Raw genomic sequence first — 19,918 nt, forward strand, 5'->3', positions numbered from 1 at the left:
CTACAGAGAAGTCTAGCCACGACCCCGAGGACCACTGAAAGACAAATGCAAGAGTCTGTAGCAGTAACAGATTCATGCAGCTGCAGTGCTCCAGGCCTTCAACAGAAAGCAGTTCTTACCTCAACAGCTGTCCTGTGAGTGAGTAGCTGGGAACCCACTGCACTGAGCAAGTGTGGAGATGTGTTCCTGCCACCACTCCTGACAGTTCAGTGCCTTTGCCCCTCCAGAAAGCCCTGCACAACCGCAGCAGGTACAGCTCCCTGACATGAGGGCCCCTCACCACAGTACAGAGACTTGCGGGTGGGTAGCGAGGAGAAGGGCAGAGAGGAAAATGCAACTCGCAGAGTGGAAAGGAGAACCCTTGCTTTCCAGCAACCAGTGGAAAGGAACTCTCTTTCAAAGCACCTGTACGACAGTTTACAGTAAACAGCAAAGCTCCACAGGTAGTAACTGGCTGTTTTAAACTAACGGTCTCCACACACACACATTTATATCTCTTCCTATAGTAATGGGCTTATAAACGTTTACTGAAGTGGTAAGAATGCAAAAAAGTTTAGGACTTACTTGTTAAGGCCAATATGGTCTCATCCAGAAATGGTCCCCTGAATATGTTCAATGTGAGAAGTAACTGTTGTCATTTTCCAAAGTTCAGAGTAACTACAGCTACACTATTCCTTGCCCTGAAATGACTTTTTATTTTTTTAGTAATAGGAGACACTGTAATCTACCAGCTCTGAGAAAGCAAATTTAGTTAGTAAGTTCTGCAAACCTCCCTGTTTGTTATATGTAGATACCTACACACGTGCAAATAGACACTGGGGCTGTGCCCCCATGTCTGAGGACACTGATGGAGCTCAGCCCCTAAGCAGGGTGACAACGCGCAGGCAAGCGAGACAGCTGCCAAGGACTTTGCAACACTTCCATGAAACAACCACACGCTCCAGTTTTTGGTCATTCTTTCCACCCAAAAGCTTAAATAAAACAGGGAGAGGGGGCTGGGAGCCCTTGGGAGTGTAAGGTCCTACTGTGCATTGCAAAAGTAAGATCTGGAGAAGCAAAGAGATGGTAATGATGCGATTTATAATTAAGGGAACTTCAGCGTTTCACCCGCGGTTACCACACGCGTGTCCGGTACGGACCGCGCACAGAAACACCCTCCCAGCCGGGGCAGCGCCCGCTGCCGGGGCTCCCGCAGAGCCACCCCCGAGGCGGGGACCGCTCCTCTCCGCGGCCGGGCCCAGGTGCAAGGACACCGCTCCCCTCCCGCTGTTGAACCCCCGCCGCCAGACCCGACCGCCACTTACTGCAGGAGCCCGGGTGAGCCGGCGTCCCTCTCCGGGCTGCAGTGGGGGAGCCAGCCGGCTCCCTGCGCGCCTCCTCCGGCCGCGGCACGCCTCGCCTTGCCGCCGGTAGCTCGCCGCCCCCGCCTCGCTCCGCCCTCACGCCAGCAGCACCTCCCCTCCCTGCCTGCCGCCTGGCCTGGGCGGCAGGCCGCGGCCGGGCCCTGCGGCAGGCCGGCTCGCCTCAGGAGGGAGGACGCGCGCTAGGCCCCGCCGCCGGGCCCTGTTCCCGCCTCCCGCTCCGGCGGTGAGCAGAGCGGCGCGGGGCCCGGCCCCTCCTCCGGCTCCGGCTGGGCGGGCCCGGCTCCGGTGGGCATCGGGGTTTCCTGGGGCTGTTCGCCCTTGCCTTTCAACCGGGAATGGTATTTGAGTGAACTGATGATCATCTTCGTTTCTGAGGAATTCCGGCGGTGGTTCGCTTTCGGGTCACCAGAGTTTTCTTCCTTATGGGGAACAGATCCATCATATTAATATATATTAATGCCCATTTATCTACTGCAGATCTTTCCCTGCTTGCATAGTGGGTGAAAGTGCAGTGCAGCAGAGAGAGGACCTTTCCGACACGTGTCTTGATCTGTAGTAGAGCCATAATACTAATAACCTGGATAATTCACAGAGGAGGTCCTAGACCAGAAGAATGCTAAATCTCTGAGGATGCACGTTTGGGGGAAAAAAAAAAAAAATATGCTGTGCATAATGGATGTATAGAAACTTGCATCTCTTTCAGTTGTCCTCTCCAGTGGCTCCAGTATGGCATGAAGATGGTTGAGAAACGACGTTTCAGTGGCCTGATGTATCTGCCAGCTCTTTTACTTCAACTGAAACTTCTCATGAGACCCCTCTGAGCTCCCGATTTCTACCGGACTTGGCAGAAGCACAATTTAGCAGCTAATCCAGGTCCTCACAGAAGCCAGACTTTCCACCTGCAGGCAGGCTGCACAGCAGGCCCTCAGGAGCCCACCACAGGGTGACACTTGCCCTGTGGCAGTGAGGAAACTTGCAGCACAAGTGCCGGGACAAGGTGAATCTCGCTTTAGTTTTGCAGCATGGGGTATGCAGGCTTCTTTTTCTCTATTGAGGGCTTCCTGAGTTGAAAGCTTCCCAATTCTTTACCTCTCGAAACCAGCAGATTTCCAATCTTGAACACCCCTAGGCACTTGTTGCGTAAGGCTTGTAAGTTGCTGGTGGGGTAATACTTTGAGACATTTTAGCAGGTTGAGAGAGCTGTGGTTTGGGGTCTCTCCGGGGAGACCTTAGAGCAGCCTTCCAGTGCCGAAAGGGGCCAACAAGAAAGCTGGAGAGGGGCTTTTTACAGGGGCAGGTAGTGATAGACAAGGGGGAATGGCTTTAAACTGGCAGAGTAGAGATGTAGATTAGATATTAGGAGGAAATTCTTTCCTGTGAGGCCCTGGCACAGGTTGCCCAAAGAAGCTGTGGCTGCCCCATCCCTGGCAGTGTTCAAAGCCAGGTTGGACGGGGCTTTGAGCAACCTGCTGTAGTGGTAGGTCTCCCTGCCTGTGGCAGGGGGGTTGGAACTGGGTGATCTTTAAGGTCTCTTCCAACCCAGACCATTCTGTGGTTCTGTGATTTTGTGTCCCCTCATTCTTCTTTCTGTTCTGTGGCACCAAGTGACAAGACTTAGAAGAGCTGATGCTAAGGGTTATGGTCTCTAACGGTCTTCTCTGTTTCTCATCCTTGTTCCCACGCTCCAGGCTCCTAGGGATACAGCTGACAAATATAGTCAGGTTTTTTTGGGAGATCATCTGGAGATTCCTGCCTGTTGCTTCTTTTGCAGTGAGAAAGCCAGATGCACATTAGTGATAAGCCAGGATTTTCCTCCTCCTCCAAAACCCATTGCTGAACTTTTAGCTGTACTTTTCCATTCAACTTTACATTTTTAGTACACTGCAGTTGTAGTTCCACAAGAGTTTGGGATCTCCTTTTCCATGCTGGGCAAAAACACGAGCTGATCTTGTGACTGTTCATGCCTGTAAGCCCATCACAAGTCTGTCTCTGCCCGCATACTGCTGTATCGGTTGCCCATTGCAGTTGGTGTCACACATGCAGGGCACCTGCACACCCCTTGCGCTGTACTCCCTGTGGTTCCCTGCTTTCCAGGCACACAGGTTTCAGCAGTGTATCTAACTGTGCTTCTTGGCTGTCTCCCAGAAACTGCTTTTATTGCTGTTCTTCCGTGCTTACTATTTAGTCAACATGCTTTATAGTCAGCCTGAGACATGTTTTCTATCAGGCACAGTAAAACAGCCTGCTGCCGCCATGAAGGATGGGGCACACCTCCCTCCCACAGTGTCCTTCTGGCATGCTCCCATTCCTGTCAGCCAGCAAAATGTCAGCAACAGGTCCCATCTGAGGAGGCCATAGGAACCTAATCCCTCCCTCCTGGGTCAGATATAACCAGATGAGCTATATTGGACCCTGCAATAGCAAGGTATGGCTATCAACTCTCTAGGTAGCATTTAAAGTCAGTGAACAACTGCAAGGGTTGGATTTCAGAAGTTTAGCAAAGTAAGTGATATTCAGGCCACCAGTGCTGGAAGCAGTTTTTATCCCAGGCACATGGGAGTGCTCTTATAAGGAAATAAGGTCTTGAGTGGCAGCTGGAATTAGTATACTCCACAGATACTCAGGTTTATAATCTACAGGGATACCTCAGCTGGACAGAAAGAACGGACAATGAAAGGAAAAGGCCCAAAAGTGGATTCATTGTTTTTTGGGGGTATGGTTTGGTTGGGTTTTTTTGGTTGGGTTTTTTGTTTTGGGTTTGTTTGGGTTTTTTTGAGAGTGTGAGAGAGGAAGAAGAGTAATTGGACTAGGAAAAAGATGGATTTAAATGCAATTTGTGTTGAATAATTTCATCATGATCCAACACACACAAGTTCTAGATGTGAATGCCTACCCCATATGTATGTGTACTAACATGACACTAAATGTTGTCTAAATGTTGTTGTTTCATCTGTGTCTAACAAATATTCAAAACATCATCATAAATTTGTTACCCTCCCACCCTCAGGGTTGTTGTCTACCCAGATGTGGCTGCATTGTCAGTATCAATTTATGATAATTTCTGATTGATTCAAAACAAGGCAGTGTATGGGTGTAAAATGTGTGTACATCCAGTTTCCAAGTAAACATATTCTGCACTCCAGTACTTCTGTGTTTCGCGAACTCTTCCAAACCAGAATAATCTTAAAGCATAGTAGAAAATGAGAGTGCCATACTGCTCTTCTTGTAAAAGGGAAATCCAAGAATGAGTGAAAACTTTTATAAGGATCACATTTTTCTAGCAATCTCCCTTTCCGGGAGTGGTTCTCCACATGTTCACATGTTCAGCTACCCCCAAGCAAGGGATGGGCTGTTCTTTCCTCCCTTTATTAGGCTTCTTTAACTACCGTTGTCTTTTTATCTTAGTTAACTTTTCAGCTGGGTTTTTAACTTAGTTACTGATTAGTAAAAGTTCGTCTTCATAAGTTTGAATAGTGAAAGATTAAGCAAAGGTTAAGCAAAAAAATTAGATGCCTTAAAGTATCACAGAATTCATCCCTCTTGAGTCTGTTTTTTTATTTAATGTCTAGATGAAAATATTACCTTCTAAGTCTCCATGCATGTGGCTTGGTCCCTGGGATACCTGCCAAGACAAGAATTTTAGATGCCCGAAATCATGTGCTCAGCAGGTGTAAATTGTGTTCAGGGAGAGTTCACCTTTTGTCCTTAACCCCAGAGGCAGTTTCTCTTCATTAGCAAGGGAGGATGGAGAAAAAGGTTATCACCGTTGCCTGACTCCATGCCAAAGTTATGTATCATAAGAAGAAAATCTGTTCTTATGTTCACAAATATGTTTTCTCCTAATCTGTCTTCAGGAAAAAGTCTTTGTAAGGAGCAAGGGGTAATAATGGCAGAAGCCTTGAAATGAAGTGACAGAAACAGAAGCAGAATTTCTCTACCGAGATTTTTTCGAGCAGGACCTGCAGTAGGTCCTCCCATTAGAAAATAAAAGTACTTAGTCATGGCCATGATTAAACATTTAGAAGTGTTCCCATCTCTGGCTGCTGGTGTCTGGTATCATTCGGAAATACTACTGTAGTACATCATACGAGATACTCAGTTTGCTGGCTGAGCCAGGCTCTGTTGCTGGTGTTGAGTCATTTTCCCCCTACCCTGCAACAGATGAAAATGTTCCTGGTGTTTGTGTGCATATGTGTATCTGAAAAGAGAAAGTGGATCATTTTTCTATGAAAACTAATGTGTTACCATCATAATTACATCTTATTGTTTGCTGTTATATAAAGATAACACATCAGGGCTGAGTCACAGAAACAAATGCAAAAAATTGCAGTCTTAAAAGAATAAGGTGACAGGTCACATTCATTGTTGTAGAACAAATGCAATAATTAATTGGCCTCTCCCTGCAGTGGTAGCACAAGCAACTTAACTACTGGAGAGCCAGGCAGTGGAAAGGAGCGATGTGCAGTATCCATATTTTTCTGGGGAAAACAGCTGAGGTAGGTCTAACAGAGAACACGAATTTCACTGGGAGAGAGAGAGAAAAGAAAGACAGTATCTTTTAGAAAGCAAGACTGCTTGGACTATTCGAAAGTTTTTATTTTATGTTGTTTAAAGACCTTTGTTGTTGCTGGAAATATGAAAAACATGATTTATTTTGTCTTTATGTATGCCAGAGTGAGAGATTATATTCAGAAAATAGAACACAAAAGGCTTTTTGGAATTTGTGCTGTATTATTTTTTTCTCTCAGACAGTGAATCAGGCCCAGTGAAAATACACTTTTTATTCAGGTATGTTCTCCATTGAACTGTTTAGGGAAAAGCTTAGAAAACTTGTTCAAAGATATATACAATCACTTTGAAATCCCTCGCCTATATTCCAGTACATAATGAATAGACGGGATTTGGAGCTCTTGTTCCAATGCTTGTTTCACTAGCATTGCTTGCCTGATGACTGTTGTTTGTCACCATTTGAACAGTATCTGGGACAAACATTTTCAGGTTGTCCACAGGTTTATAAGGAATTTATGCAGATGGTTAGCAACATAATCAATAGTTGGGTTGGGAAAAGTTATTTTAAATAACCACATATATCATTGTCAGTTTGGGTTCAGTGACCTTTTGTAATCCAGAACTGTTCGGTTGAAAACAAAGGGGTATAGGAAAATCTGTAAGTTCCCACTTGGCTGATACCTGAAACAAATCAGCGTTACTGGATGTAAATGACTTCCCTTGGTGTCATGATCCACGAGCCTGTGGGTCGGATATTGTGCCCTGGCTTCCTCTCAGCACTATTTTTGGCCATGCCAGCCATCCTGCAGCTTTCCCAGAATTTAAGATTGTACCTGTTCATCTGCAGAGGTGTTTTTCCCTGCAGATTTAAATAATTAATTGGGACGTGCCTAGTGGGTCTTGAGATAAACTTAAAAGAGGCAGCAGATATGTGTGACCAAGTGACCTTTTGCTGTCCTACTCGTCCCTGTGCTCTCACTGTGCTCAAAGGGACGCTGTCAAAATTGCTAGGCCTTAAAACTTTAACCTGCACTGACAAGTTGTTCTACATTATAAGTCTTACCTAAAAGATTACCACGGTTGTTTTGTTTGTTTTGTTTCAACAATCTTTGCTGAAGGCTCTACAATATGTATTCATTTGTCCTTTTGGGTAGGTGGATATTTTTAAATGCCTGGCTTATTCCGTGACCTGTTAAAATCAAGTTGATGTGCGTATACCCCACTCAGTGGAGAAGTCGCCAGGGATGGTACAGTTTTTCTGGACTCTGGAAGCAGAGACAAGAGCATGCTTTGGGAGCCTTTACTGAAGAGGACTTAGAAGCCATTTTGAAAGGCCTGCAGTTATCCTTCTTTATTTCGAGGGCCAGTAAGAAGTCTTGGCTAGGCTTCTCCAGTAATGTGAAGTACTATGTATGTGTTAGTTAAGCATGAGAAACTGGTGACTGGGCAGTTGGTTCTTACAAAGAAGTATGTTATATTTCAGGCTGGTCTGAATTACTCCTTAGGCATTAATTCTAACAAGATCTCCATTTCATATAGCACATGAAGAGGTCCATCAGAGCAAACAGTACAGCTACATTTGTGGCATCACACTTTCTCGTTTTTGTCTATCAGTATAAGGATTGATGCAACACCAGTTTTAAAGTGGGTGGCTGCACAGCCGCAATCGTATCGTGTGACACAGAAACACGTGTCCATGTGCACTAGGGAGGAGGGAATGAGTGATATCCACTCACCCCGCCCCAGGTAATCCACACCTGCAATATTAAGTTGATTTGAGCTGTTTCACCAGTGCCTATCTATCAATCCCTACCTTGTTCCTACTGCAGCCACACCAGCCGAACTTGGGACGTTTGAGGCTACGGGTGCCCCTGTGCTACAGCATCTTCCTCAGACATACACAGCAGGGTCAACAGCAGACCTGGAGTTCCACGGCTCGGCTCTGCAGCAGCAAAGCCCATGGGAAGACACTGTGTCAAGCCTTAGGCAGAAGCATCAAAATAAGAGTCCCTTTAAAGGAGACCCAGAATGGAAAAGATGTATTTGTCCCCTTCTGGGGGATAAAAAGGCCAAAGAAAATCCTTTTCCTTCTTCTTGTAACAAGTTTTGCCTTCTTTGTTTCTGGTGAAGGTCTGTGGCACCTCCTTAGCTGCCTGAAAGACTTGAACAAGATCAAAGGGGATGATGTCCCAAGTCCCTCACAAGGTAGTCCCTCCCACCCATTCATCAGAATCTGGGTAGAAATGTACAAAAGTACATTATAAGCCATCTCACTAAAAGTAGTTCCCTAGGTGCTATAACCTTACATGAAGTTGGATTCTTGATGCCATTTGAGCCATCTACTGAACTCCTACAATTACAGATATTTGATAGATGACAGCTAGAGACACATTTGTTTTTATGAAGTATTTGTACTTAAATTTTGGACAGTAATTTCACTGGATGGTTCTGCACTGCTCTGCTAGCCTTGCTCAGAACATCCCCTTTTGCACTGAGGTTTTTCAGGGAGCGTTCTCCCAACCATTGTGATGATTAAGACAATGATGTCTGAAGGACTGTCTCACTGGAACAAGATGCAGATTCTTAATCAGCTGAACTGATCCTATGAAATTTTCATCGGTTCTGAGACTCCAGACCACTATTGTCTAATATTACGGATCTCAATTCTCTCCTTCATTCAGCACTCTCCTACATAGGGTCATTTTAAAAGGGAAGCCAAGTGCGAGCCTGTGTCATGCAGCTTGAAAAAGGGTTTCTGGAGCATGTTCTAGAGCAACTTCTGAGCTCCTTGAGGCACATGAGTTGCCAAACTCCTCCTGATTTACACAGATCTCTGCAGTACGTCATCCAACACCCACAGATGTTCCACGCAGATGCAAAGCGTGGTCTCATGAACATGGAAAACTGTTCTCTAAATTATGAACTACAACTGCAAGAATGAGTTTTGTTTCTAGCCTGGGAACAAGAGAGGTTTGCTAATAGTGCAGAGTTTGCTACAGTGGTGACCCTCTGCAGAATGACTCCCCAACAAGCGGCAGTTCCTCAGAAGCACGGCCTGTTTTGTGAATGACCCTGATCAGCTCAGGAGGGCTGGCCCAAGGACTCTTCTGTCTTACAGAGCACAGCTGGTTCCCATGTGGCCATGCAGAGACACCCCCGATCCATCCCTGCCAGCTGACCCCTGCCTGCAGTGCCTCAGCTCCCCAGAAATGGAACGGGTGAGAGAATAAAAGTAGGAGTGTGGGGGGAACCAAGTTGGTCAGTGATTGAACAACTATTACCTCAGCATGGCTAACTTTCAGTTATATTAAAGTAGTGAATTAGTCGTCTCAATATGAATGTTTTTTGCTTAACTGCTTTAGGATTTCTGGTTCTACACTTGTCTGGGAAAACAGTTTTTCAAGGCTGACAGATGCAACTGTAAGCAATAGCCTAAACAATAGTTATTATTTGAAGTATTTACTGTGTTACCTCCTGCCAGTGGAAAGGAAGAAGTTGCAATTAAGCTTAGGGAAGGGAACTGTGGTGTTATTGTTGCGGGCCCATGTTGTTCCTCTGGGCTGGGGGTGACTGGGAAACACTGTCCCTGGTATCTACCTGGCTGGTGAGCAAATCACAGTCTTGACTTTCTTTCCACATTCACTGAGAACAGAAGTTTTGCCCAGCTTCTGCTTTGTGTGTGCAGGAAAATTTCACCGTCTCCACGAAATGAAGGTGTGGTTGGGAAGAGTTAGGTGACTGCTGCAGGACCAGTAAGCAGGCAGGAGACTCCGTAGGGAAGCTTTTGGTGTTAATGTATGTTCACACAGAAACCTGGAACATTATCTGTAGTGCCAGATTACTGTTTGCTGAAAAACACCTCTGTTGCAATGGTTGGTGGTAGGTGTGCATCCTGCCTGGAGTGTATTCTTAAGCATAGCTGTTCTTGTACACACATCTTAATGTTGTCTGAATGCAAAATGCTTAATGTTGCTTTTCCTTCAACTCCTTGGTCTGGCCATTCATGGGAGCGTCACCAAGAGAAACTAAATGTCAAGACTGTGCACAATTTATATTAGAACATGGCATCACTATTGCAGTGCAAGTGGTGGTGTTCTGTGGATATCTTATCACCGCACAAATTTACGCTGTACTGGAATGTCAGGATCCACAGCGCTACATCAATTGACACAGCAAAGAGACCAAAGTTTGGGCATTGAACAGTGAGGATTCCTGTATCAATAGATCACATGAGCCTCTAAACCCTTGACTGGTGACCTTCTCTGGCACAGTCCTTCTGGTATGGAAAAGGAATAAAAATACACCTTGGGTAACTTGGTCTGAAAGCTTTTAAATGTAAAGGATGATGGGAAGTGCCACAGAGATAATGCAAGGATAGGGCAGATGTGTGGAAAGGCTGAGAGAGCTTGTCTTTTTCAGCTTTGAGAAAAGAAAGCCTAGGGGAGACCTTATCACCGTGTTCCAGTATTTAAAGGGTGGCTACCAAGAAAATGGAGACTCCTTTTTTACAAGGAGTCACTTGGAAAAGAGGGGGGGGTAATGGGCGCAGGTTACTCCTGGGGAGATTCCAACTGGACACAAGAGGAAAATTTTCCACCATGAGAACAACCAACCATTGGAATAATCTCCAGCATTGGACGCTTTCAAGATTCAGACAGACTGCTGGGCCATGTAGTTTAGGTCATGCTTTGCCTAGAAAGGTTGGACCAGATGTTCCTTGAGGTCCCCTCCAACCTGGGATTCTGTGATTCTATGATGGGTGTATTATGCAATTTCCAAGGGTTTTTCAATACTTGAAGGGAATAAAGTAGAAAGACATTGCTCACTTTCTAACTTTCTGGACGATCGGATGAGGTATGCAGGGGTCAGCCAAAACTCTTTCCAGAGCGCGCATTGGTGGTTCAGTGGTAGAATTCTCGCCTGCCACGCGGGAGGCCCGGGTTCGATTCCCGGCCAATGCAGGTTGCTTTTGGTTTCTTTTTTTCTTTTTTTTCCCGGTGTGTGTCTGGCAGAAAACCCGCTGCGGCGGGAACCCAGAGCGCTTTCCTTTCGTCTTCCCCGCGGGATTCCCGAGCGGGAAGACGCGCCGCCGTTTTCTTCTCCCTTCGGGGACAAGGGGTAAATAAATTTAAAAAAAAAAAAAAAAAGAAAAGCAAGCCCGTGGAGATGCCGGGGATTGAACCCGGGACCTCACACATGCGAAGCGCGCGCTCTACCACTGAGCTACATCCCCGGCTGTGGAGTGGTTTTTGTCGGGCGCTATCAGAGGTAGGCAGCCCCGCTGCCCCTGTCGCCCCCCCACCGCCCTTCCGCCCCTGTTCCCCCTCTCTACATAACTCCTTCCCACGTTTCAGCGCTCCCCCGGCGCCGCGTGTGGCCGTGGAATAGAGCGACCAGCCGCGCGGAGCGGGCACCGGGGCTGCACAAGCCCCGTCCACGCTGGAGGGGGAGTACCTGCCGGAAAAACCCGTCCCCTCCCCGCAGTCCGCGTTTTAGCATCTGCGCTCCTTCTCTACCTCTGCCTCTCGGTGCCTGACCAGCGCCTGTACCCCAGACTCCCTTCGGGACCCCCAGAGGCTTCAAATGGGTCCGGAGCGCGCAGCGAGGAGGGAAGACCCTGAAAACCTGCCGAACCCGCCTGCTTCTTCTGTGCATTTTCCTTAATCTCGGATTTTTCTAACAAATCTATTCTTCTAAACTGCCCAGGAGATTACTTACTGTGACACAAAATGCACCTCTTCTAGGATATTCTTCCCATCTAAGCATGGACTTGGCAGGCGTAGAGGCCTGATACTCAAGGAAAAACAGCACAGACAGGTTCTTTTGGTTGCATATTCCCAGTAACATCAGCAACTTCCACTAGCTTTACTGGGAACTACCTGGTCCTGCTCTCTGTCCAGGTTTATTTTCAGAATCTAAGCACCATATCCATGAGATGTGCTGCTCTCCCCTCAGGATGCCTTTATCCCTTACCACATAATACTATAGTGTGTTTGATGTCCACTCTTACAAGAAGCCACCACAAGCAGCTGTACCTGTTTCAGGGGGCCCAAGGCAAGGAGGACCCTTCACCACTGAGCACGGTTCCTCTGGTGTACCTTATTTAGACATTCATAACCTCAGTGACTCATGGATTCCTATCCTGTCAGAAAGCAGCATTTAACAGCTTGACTTTCTTCTAAACAGATTTTAAGCAGCAGCTTTTGAGGAGTTACTGAATTTGATTTTCATAATTAACACAACACACAAACTGTTTGATTTGTCTGTTAAGACAAAGCACAGAATAGCAGCGGCTCCTAATGAGGCTGAGCCAAGGGTGCAGGGCAGGTTAATACCAACCACAGCAATAAAAACACAAAGCAATTTAAAACCTTCTCTTCTTTTTTTTTCCTCTTTTTGTTTACCTTTCTGTAGACCTCAGAATAGTAGAAAATGAATAATACAGATATTACTATGCCTTTATGGCTTTCTCAGCTGTGATGGACAGTCAGTCCAATTGTGAAACTTCCCGTGTGGGAGGTGGGTCAAGGCAGAGCACATTCAAGCTGCTGATAAGAGCGGCTATGGATCCAAAGCATATCAGCAAGTATTTAATTACTATCCCTGTGGAACCAATGCAAGAGCTTATGTGCTGCCTATATTAAAGTGAAACAACGCTTCTATTGCAGCTAGATCTAAATATCCCCTGGACCATCACCTACCTAATACAGAATAAATTGAATTATTCAAGCAAGACTCAACAGGTGGATGCTACAGGAGAAAATAAGATGGCTCACAGTGAGCTGTAAAGTAAAAAATTACCCACAGATGGCTACAAATCTACTCGATGATAAGGCCAAGCCTACCAGAAGTGCACATTCTTTGAACTTGAGGACAAAGAAATGGACCCCTGTTGGTTCTGGACAGTGGCAGTACAGCTCCCAGTGCCACCACATGCACATCTCATGATCCTTCAACTGTTGCCCACAGCTGAGGTCTTTCCCAGATGCCTAGAGGCAGCCGGTGGTTCCAGGAAACACTCTTCTCTTGTGCCCAGCAGTTTTCAATGCTACGGGATGCAGGGCACAAGCTGGACATTCAGCTTCCTCCAGAGCTCCCTCAGAGGACTACATTCACTTCTTTGTGTTTGGGTTTCTGTGCTGACATCAGGGAAAAACAATGTCACTGTTATCTGGCAGCTCCTCCGCATTCCTTGGTGGGATTAACTCATTCCTGGTACCTCAAACCTCACGCCTTTCAGGGATGCCTGCCTTGTCCCCAGGGTGTTTTCATTGAATCTGCTCAAGTTTTTGTGTTTTTCATCAATTCTCGTTAGATAAATGCTTAAACTCACTCTGTATTTTCCACAGGAGTTTTTCTCCAAGCTAATGGATTTCTGAAGTCCAGCCTGAAAAGAGTTCCATTTCAAAGTGACCTCATGTACGCACGGCATACTGATCACAATGACATTCTGAGCAGACAGATAGGCATTTCTACACTTCTTTCTGACACAGGTTTCTATCACTGCACTTCTTCCCAGGATTAAATGTTTGCACTCAAAATTCCTTCTTAAAATAGGCACTCTAATTCAATAAAATACAGCAGCAAAGCATATCAGTATAAACCAAACATATACGGAGTATTCATTTCCCGGATGCAGCCCAGCCGCAGGCATTCACTGCCCTGCGCCATCCCAAATCCCTCTGCCTGAACGAGGTCTCCGCTCCCCTGGGACAGTTTTCCTTCCCCTGACTCTGCAGCCCTCTATCACAGCTGCTACAAGGCTGGACCAGGCCCGTGGCAATGGCAACAGCCATTTAGAAATAAACAACTAAAGTTGTTTTTCTTCTATCACATGATTATATCGTCCATTTACTTGAAGTATCCAAATGAGTCAGTGCAGAATATTCACAAGTCTCTTACATCATTTCTACTTCATTTAGTGCTCCTATTCCCCACCAAAAACACATTCCTGCTGGAGATTAGGAAAACTGTAAAGTGGCATATTTCAAAAATTATGAGCAGCACACTAGCTACTTACTTATGCCACTTAGCAAACAAACATTTTAATTAATAAATGCATTAGGGAAAAAAAAAAACCCAGGGACATAGTTGTGATTTGCAAACTTAAACAACTAAAAAAATTGCCAACATTACATTTACTGACTAGTTTTTACCTACTGCCACTAATGAGGGAATACAGTGCTCAGAGTAAGCAGGGAGTACAGTGCTCAGAACTTTGGCAAGTTCTGCATGTATGTTACACTGAGCTTGAACAATGTAACATACATCCTCCAAGTACAATCCTGCACATACAAATTGTTTTTTCTCCTGTGCTTTTCCATCTTTGATTTTTATTGAATTAACTCCCTTTTTTGCTGTGGTGAAATGGAGAAGCAAGAAAGTCTTCCATTAGTTCCCAGTTATCATGGTGTAAGTGTTTAGCTGGTTTTTGTGGTTCCCAGTGAGAACATCATAAGAACATCCCCAAACTATAGGTTACAAATCAGCCCACATTAAAGAATTACAAAAATTAGAGTTAAAAAAGGAGATAAAAAGGCAGAAAACAGTATTAAAGTACTGAACTGGGAGATTCATTAAGGTTGCAGACAGATAAGTAAATTATAGCCCTGAAGAGATTATTTGACTGGCAAATTAATTACGCAATATTACAATGGTTTTCTCAGCCGAATTTAGCCCGCAGGAAGCAGGTAGGAGTCTGCATGACTTAATAAAAGGAGCCTTGGCTGGTCTTCAGATTAATCAGAGATGAAAATTAACATTTGGGGATTTGAGGGAAATAGGAGGGATTTTTTTAAAGCTCAGAAGGATGGAATCTAGCACAATTGTACAGGTTTGCATAGGCTTTAAAGCCGTTGAGAGAGCGGAATGCTCCTGCCTTTCTACAGGCCTTTAATTTACAAATCGACCTGTGAAGCCATGGTAGAGGCTGATCTGGAAATGAACATGGCAGTCTCGTTAGGACAGGTCATTCCACAGACCACTTTATATTTGTTTAGGGAATGCCTGATTAAAATTCTCTGCAAAATATTGTACGCCAACTCTTCAAACATACATTATTATTATTATTACTATTACTGTTATTATTACAACTACTATTATTATTTCCTGACTTATTCTCTCAGCCTTTTTCCACATTTGCAGTTCTCTCTGTCCCCAGCATGCAGAAATATAATAGATAAGAATTTTTATTATTATTTTTCAGTTTGCTTGCTAATACTTTTAAGGAAAAGATATCTTGAGATCTCTCATGGAACAAATGTTCTTTGTTGTTCCTGGAAAAGCTTTGGAAATATATATATATCCCAATTGAAACACATCCCCTTCTAGCGATAAGTATCATACGACATGCTCATTAACCCAGTCTGAACCATAATGCCATTACAAATATTAAGTAAGATTTTTTCTGATAGCTTGAAATTGCACAACAGGAAGGCAAGGCTCATACTCATTGTCTTAAACCAAGCATAATTCTTACTTCAAATCTCAACAGAGTGTTTCAGCTTCCAGTGCTCTATTTTCTCCAGGGGAATCTCTTGCTTCTCTATTCTTCATGTTCTTCATGTTACATCTGGAATCCAAAACATAAATGCTCTTTCAGACAAAAGGAAGATGTAAGTCTTTTGGAAATAAATAATTTTGAGATACTGCAGGTCTCTTCTCTTGCTAGCCAGAGGCAAGCTGCCTCTAGCGTGCCTGACGAACTACACAACTGGCATTTGTCCTTGACAATTCAGACACCTTCCCTTGCACTGGTCTTAGTTTTGTGCCATTAGCAATTACGTGGCCACAGTTTGCTTTCCACCCAAACCACATGCCAAGCATGCTGCTAACTGCAAGTAATTCATTGTGCTAAATGGTGCCAAGGTGAGTGGGAGGCAGAAGAGGGGTGGCCCATGCCCCCCTGTTGCTCAGCTCAGTCTGAAGAGAACCCCAAGTTGGGATCAGGTCACCCCAAACAGGCAGCCCTCCAATTGTTCTACTAAACTACTACTACTAATAGTAATAATAAAATGGGAAATACCAAAAGAGAGAGAGAGAGATAGAACAAAAGAAACCCAACAGTGATGCACAACACAATTGCTCATCACAAGCTGACCAATACCCATCTTATGATCTGGATAAGCTCTACTGAGCAACAACTAAAACATGGGTGTGTTATCATAATTCTTCTCAGACTAAAGCCAAAGCACAGCACTGCACCAGCTACTAGGAAGAAAATTAACTCTATCTCAGCCGAAACCAGGACAACCCCTCTGCAAACCACGGCCCTGCTATACTTTGCATGCTCTCCCCTCAGAAACCATGAACATTCTCATATAATACCATATATTTCCACTTTTCTGATCCATGTGGGAAAGTGGACTTCTTTACCCAGGCTCATAGAAAAAGAAAACCAAAATGAGGGCTACTACTAATAGCTCTTGCAAAAAATACAATTGGACTTCATTTTTGTTACAAGGCTACTTTTGAGCTGATAGGAAACTGGAAGCTTTACATTTTATCTCTTTTCAGTAATACTATAATTACTGAATAGTAATAATAGTAGTAATAATAACAACAATAATACTAATTCAGTAGTTATTGTATATATTTACATTTTATAAAAATACCAGAACAACTGCTTTATTCCTTTGCACCATTGCAAGCAGATTAACACAGATACTTTCTTAGAAGAGCATCTAGAACACAACTATAGCATCCTGTTGTGGTTCTGCTGCCAGGCAGCCATATTACAGCAAACGAACCTAAAAATAACTGTGAAAAAGCATCACATGCCAAAGGACAACAATAATTTGTTGTTAATTAAAAAACTGAGCAAAGTGAAAGTCTTGGTGGCAATGGCCATCAGGAACACAAATAACCAAGAAACCCCCAGGACAGGAGTTTATTGCTGTTACTCAAGAGAACATATTCCTGTAAGGGATATACTGCGTGAGTCTCAAGTTCATCTCATGGAAGACAAACCAGTACATGTCATGGTAACCTCTTCAGTGGAGCTTGAAGTTAAACTTTCTATCCTGTTATGATGCTAAGACTAAGAAAGAAGAGGTTACTCAGAACCAGAAAAAAACCCACAATGAAACAGGAGAGAAAAAAAAACCCAACAAAAAAACCACCAAACCCCCCAAAAAACAAACTTTGAATTCTGTGACTAAGGAGTATTTTTTACTTTAGATTTGACTTAGATAATGTAGCAACAGCCCATAGTGTTTGAAAAAAGCAAGATCCTGACCTCATAGTATCTCATCCTGCACCCCTGAAACTCAGGCACTAGTTAAATTAAGGGATTTAGGAAGGACTTAGGCACATAGTACATGTCTGCAATAAAGGTTTGAGACTTTGCAGTGCTGGGCATTTTAACCCCAGGTTTTGGCATGTGGGGAGAGCCTCTGGTCAGGCTTTCTGCTGCCTTGGCAGTGCTGCTGTGCACGGAGCCCCAGCCACCTCCTCTTCATACGGCACTTTCAGCACCCATGACATGGGAGACCCAGTTTCCACTTCTGTGCTTCCTCAGAGGGTCAGCAGCATTGGCTTGGTGACTGCAAACACCAGGCACTGAAAGCCCTGGCAGGGGTGGGCAATGGGGACTGAGCACCGTGCTTCAGCTCCTCGCCAGCAATGGCACAGCCACACGGGTTAGAGCCGTGTTTGGGAATGCCATCAAAGCATTGACGGAAATGGTTTGCCTGTTCTTTGAGAACAGTTAATTACATTTTGCTCATTAATCTTATGGCAAATTGTTCCCCTTGTTTAACCTTCCCAGACTTATGTGATTTGGATGCCACTCAGAATGAAATGCATTATTAATAACAGCATTTAACTGAGGACTCAAGCTGAAGGTATTTCCTGAGTTTTATTTCAATTCCATCATCAACTAAGTCCCAGTATGGATGGGTTTATTGGCAGGGAGAGGGGATGGACCTGCCCATTCTACCTTCCCAATATTGTGACAAGATTTAACCCCCCTGTTCTCTCTCACACCCCCACGATGGTTCCTCCTGCCCTTTCCCTGCCCACTGTTCTACTCACCCCTGCCTGCTCTCCCAAGAATTGGCTCTTCTCTGCTGGCTGTATTTTGCTCCATGGCATGAACCATGCCAGTAACCATCTTGTAAGGCAGGGCCCGGAGTTCTGTTGAGTTTGCATTTTTCAATATACCAGCACATCAGGCTAATTCCTGCTCTTTTCCCCACTGAATACATTTCCCAACCCCAAATCCAGTTGTTAACCTGGTGCAATGTATGGTGTGTTTGACAGTGAAACAAAAACGCTGCTTTAATGCTTCAGGAGCTACTTGCTTGGTCACATTTGCCAACAAGGTTCTCATTGGTTTAGATTTTCCTAAATGGTGGTCTAGTTTCTTGTGAGCTTGTGATGTCAAAGTATCTTGATGTAAGGCTGGATGCTAATTAGACACACAAGACCATTACAGTGTGTGTTGAAGAGGATCTTCATACAACAGAGAGAATAAATTCTGACAAAGCCACTATATGACCATTGTTTTAGGTAAATGAGGAAGACTAAAATGACATTTCTTAAAAAATTAGACTAAACTTTTTATTTCTTCAAAAACCTTAATAAACTGACGCCAAAGTCCCATGGAACTGGGAATTTGGCCAAACTGGTTCTTGTCCCTTCACATAGAAGTTACCATTGAGTCCAAAGAAACACATTCACAATACATCCACATGTCATTATCCGTATCAATATCAAGTCTGGGATAATTTAATATGGATTTGATGATATAGAAATTGACTTAGTTTTCCAATGGTATCTTGTGCTGGAATGTTGTGAACTGGAAACTCATATATTTCTTCTTGCTTATCGCATCAATATGGTCTAATTTTGTTGCCTTTCATATTGAACAATCTGAAGAATATACAATCCAGTTTTGATTTCTCTCATGATACATCTTATTATTAAAACGCTCTCATCCAAAAACTAATGCATTTGTATGTACTAGTAATATTAATTTTTACCTCAGTTTTAATCTACTTTTTTCATATTGAAGAACCAGATCCCGTTCAGCCAAAACCTGAAAAAACCTGAAGTTTTTTCTCCATTCTGTGTGCAGGCTGAACTACAGTTTGGGTATTTTTATTTCTGACTCAAATCAGTGTTCATTACTTACTGTGTTTCAAATGTTTCAAAGAAAACTATGTGATTTATTGTGCCTTATTACTTGCCTGTTTCTCCATGATTATTTCATGGGCTGGACATGGTAAGCAGGTACTTTGCATACTACTGGGTGTACATAAGTGCTATGTCTGCACCACATTCCAGCAGAGCCTTGCTGAAATCAGTGGAGCACTGTAGGAAGGGCAAGAGGGGTCAAAACATTGATGCCCTCCTTGCAAGCCATAGAGATGTGCAAAATGCGGTCCTGCCAGCATGATTTTTGAGGCTGTGCTTTCTGCTGTGATCCCTGGAGGACCTGGTGAGCCTGCACAGCAGACACACTGGTTGTGCACAGCACACAAGCTGATGATATGTTCGCCTCCATGCACGTGAACTCTGTAGTAAGTACTTATGTCAACAACTTACAAGTCCACATGCACGAGCTGTAGACACTAGTGCAGCAGATGTTGCCATGCAGCTTGCTGTGCCAAAGGAGCTGCTTACGACACGTGCCCAGCTCTTACTGGTATTTACTCCCCACAAAAATGCTCCTCTTTGTTTTCTCTTGATTCTTGCAAGATGTCTGCAGCTGCTCCGGGAGCTGCAGCAGCTGCAGTGCCAGGTCCTCCCCAGGGCACACCTCCAGACATGGCAGGAAGCCACGAAGCCCAGGAAGCCCAGAGAAGGAAGAAGGTGCCCCTTGCTCAGCCAGCCTGACCCAGTGCTGGTCCCCACCAACCTGGGGCTCCAAAAAGTAGTTGAAGGAAGAAGACCCTTGGGCGCAGAACTTACCTGCACCTGAGGGCATGGGCCACAACCCAGCTGGGAGGGGAGGCAGTGAAGTGAGCACAGCATTGTGCCTGAGCAGACACACTGGGACCAGAAGACTATGCAGAAAAGCCACCAGCATCAATGCTGCTGTG

At 44.6% G+C, this 19,918-nt stretch overlaps 1 protein-coding gene and 2 non-coding genes across 4 annotated transcripts in view; 1 reads left to right on the top strand and 2 right to left on the bottom strand.

Annotated features, from left to right (window-relative positions):
• GPD2 (glycerol-3-phosphate dehydrogenase 2) overlaps positions 1 to 1,603 on the bottom strand; it is a 65,124-nt gene extending 63,521 nt beyond the window's left edge. For both annotated transcript variants that reach the window (XM_030487116.1, XM_030487119.1), the window contains exon 1: positions 1,305 to 1,603. The gene's annotated coding sequence lies outside the window, so the exon portion shown is untranslated. The remainder of the gene's footprint in view (positions 1 to 1,304) is intronic.
• Positions 1,604 to 10,763: 9,160 nt separating this feature from the next.
• On the top strand, positions 10,764 to 10,834 carry TRNAG-GCC. The gene has a single exon. It is a non-coding gene; the product is annotated as a tRNA-Gly (tRNA).
• A 200-nt stretch (positions 10,835 to 11,034) lies between these two features.
• Positions 11,035 to 11,106, bottom strand: TRNAA-CGC. Its single transcript has one exon. It is a non-coding gene; the product is annotated as a tRNA-Ala (tRNA).
• Between the last annotated feature and the right edge of the window lie 8,812 nt (positions 11,107 to 19,918).

The sequence above is a fragment of the Strigops habroptila genome, chromosome 5, assembly GCF_004027225.2.
Source record: "Strigops habroptila isolate Jane chromosome 5, bStrHab1.2.pri, whole genome shotgun sequence".
NCBI classification, from domain to species: Eukaryota; Metazoa; Chordata; class Aves; order Psittaciformes; family Psittacidae; genus Strigops; species Strigops habroptila.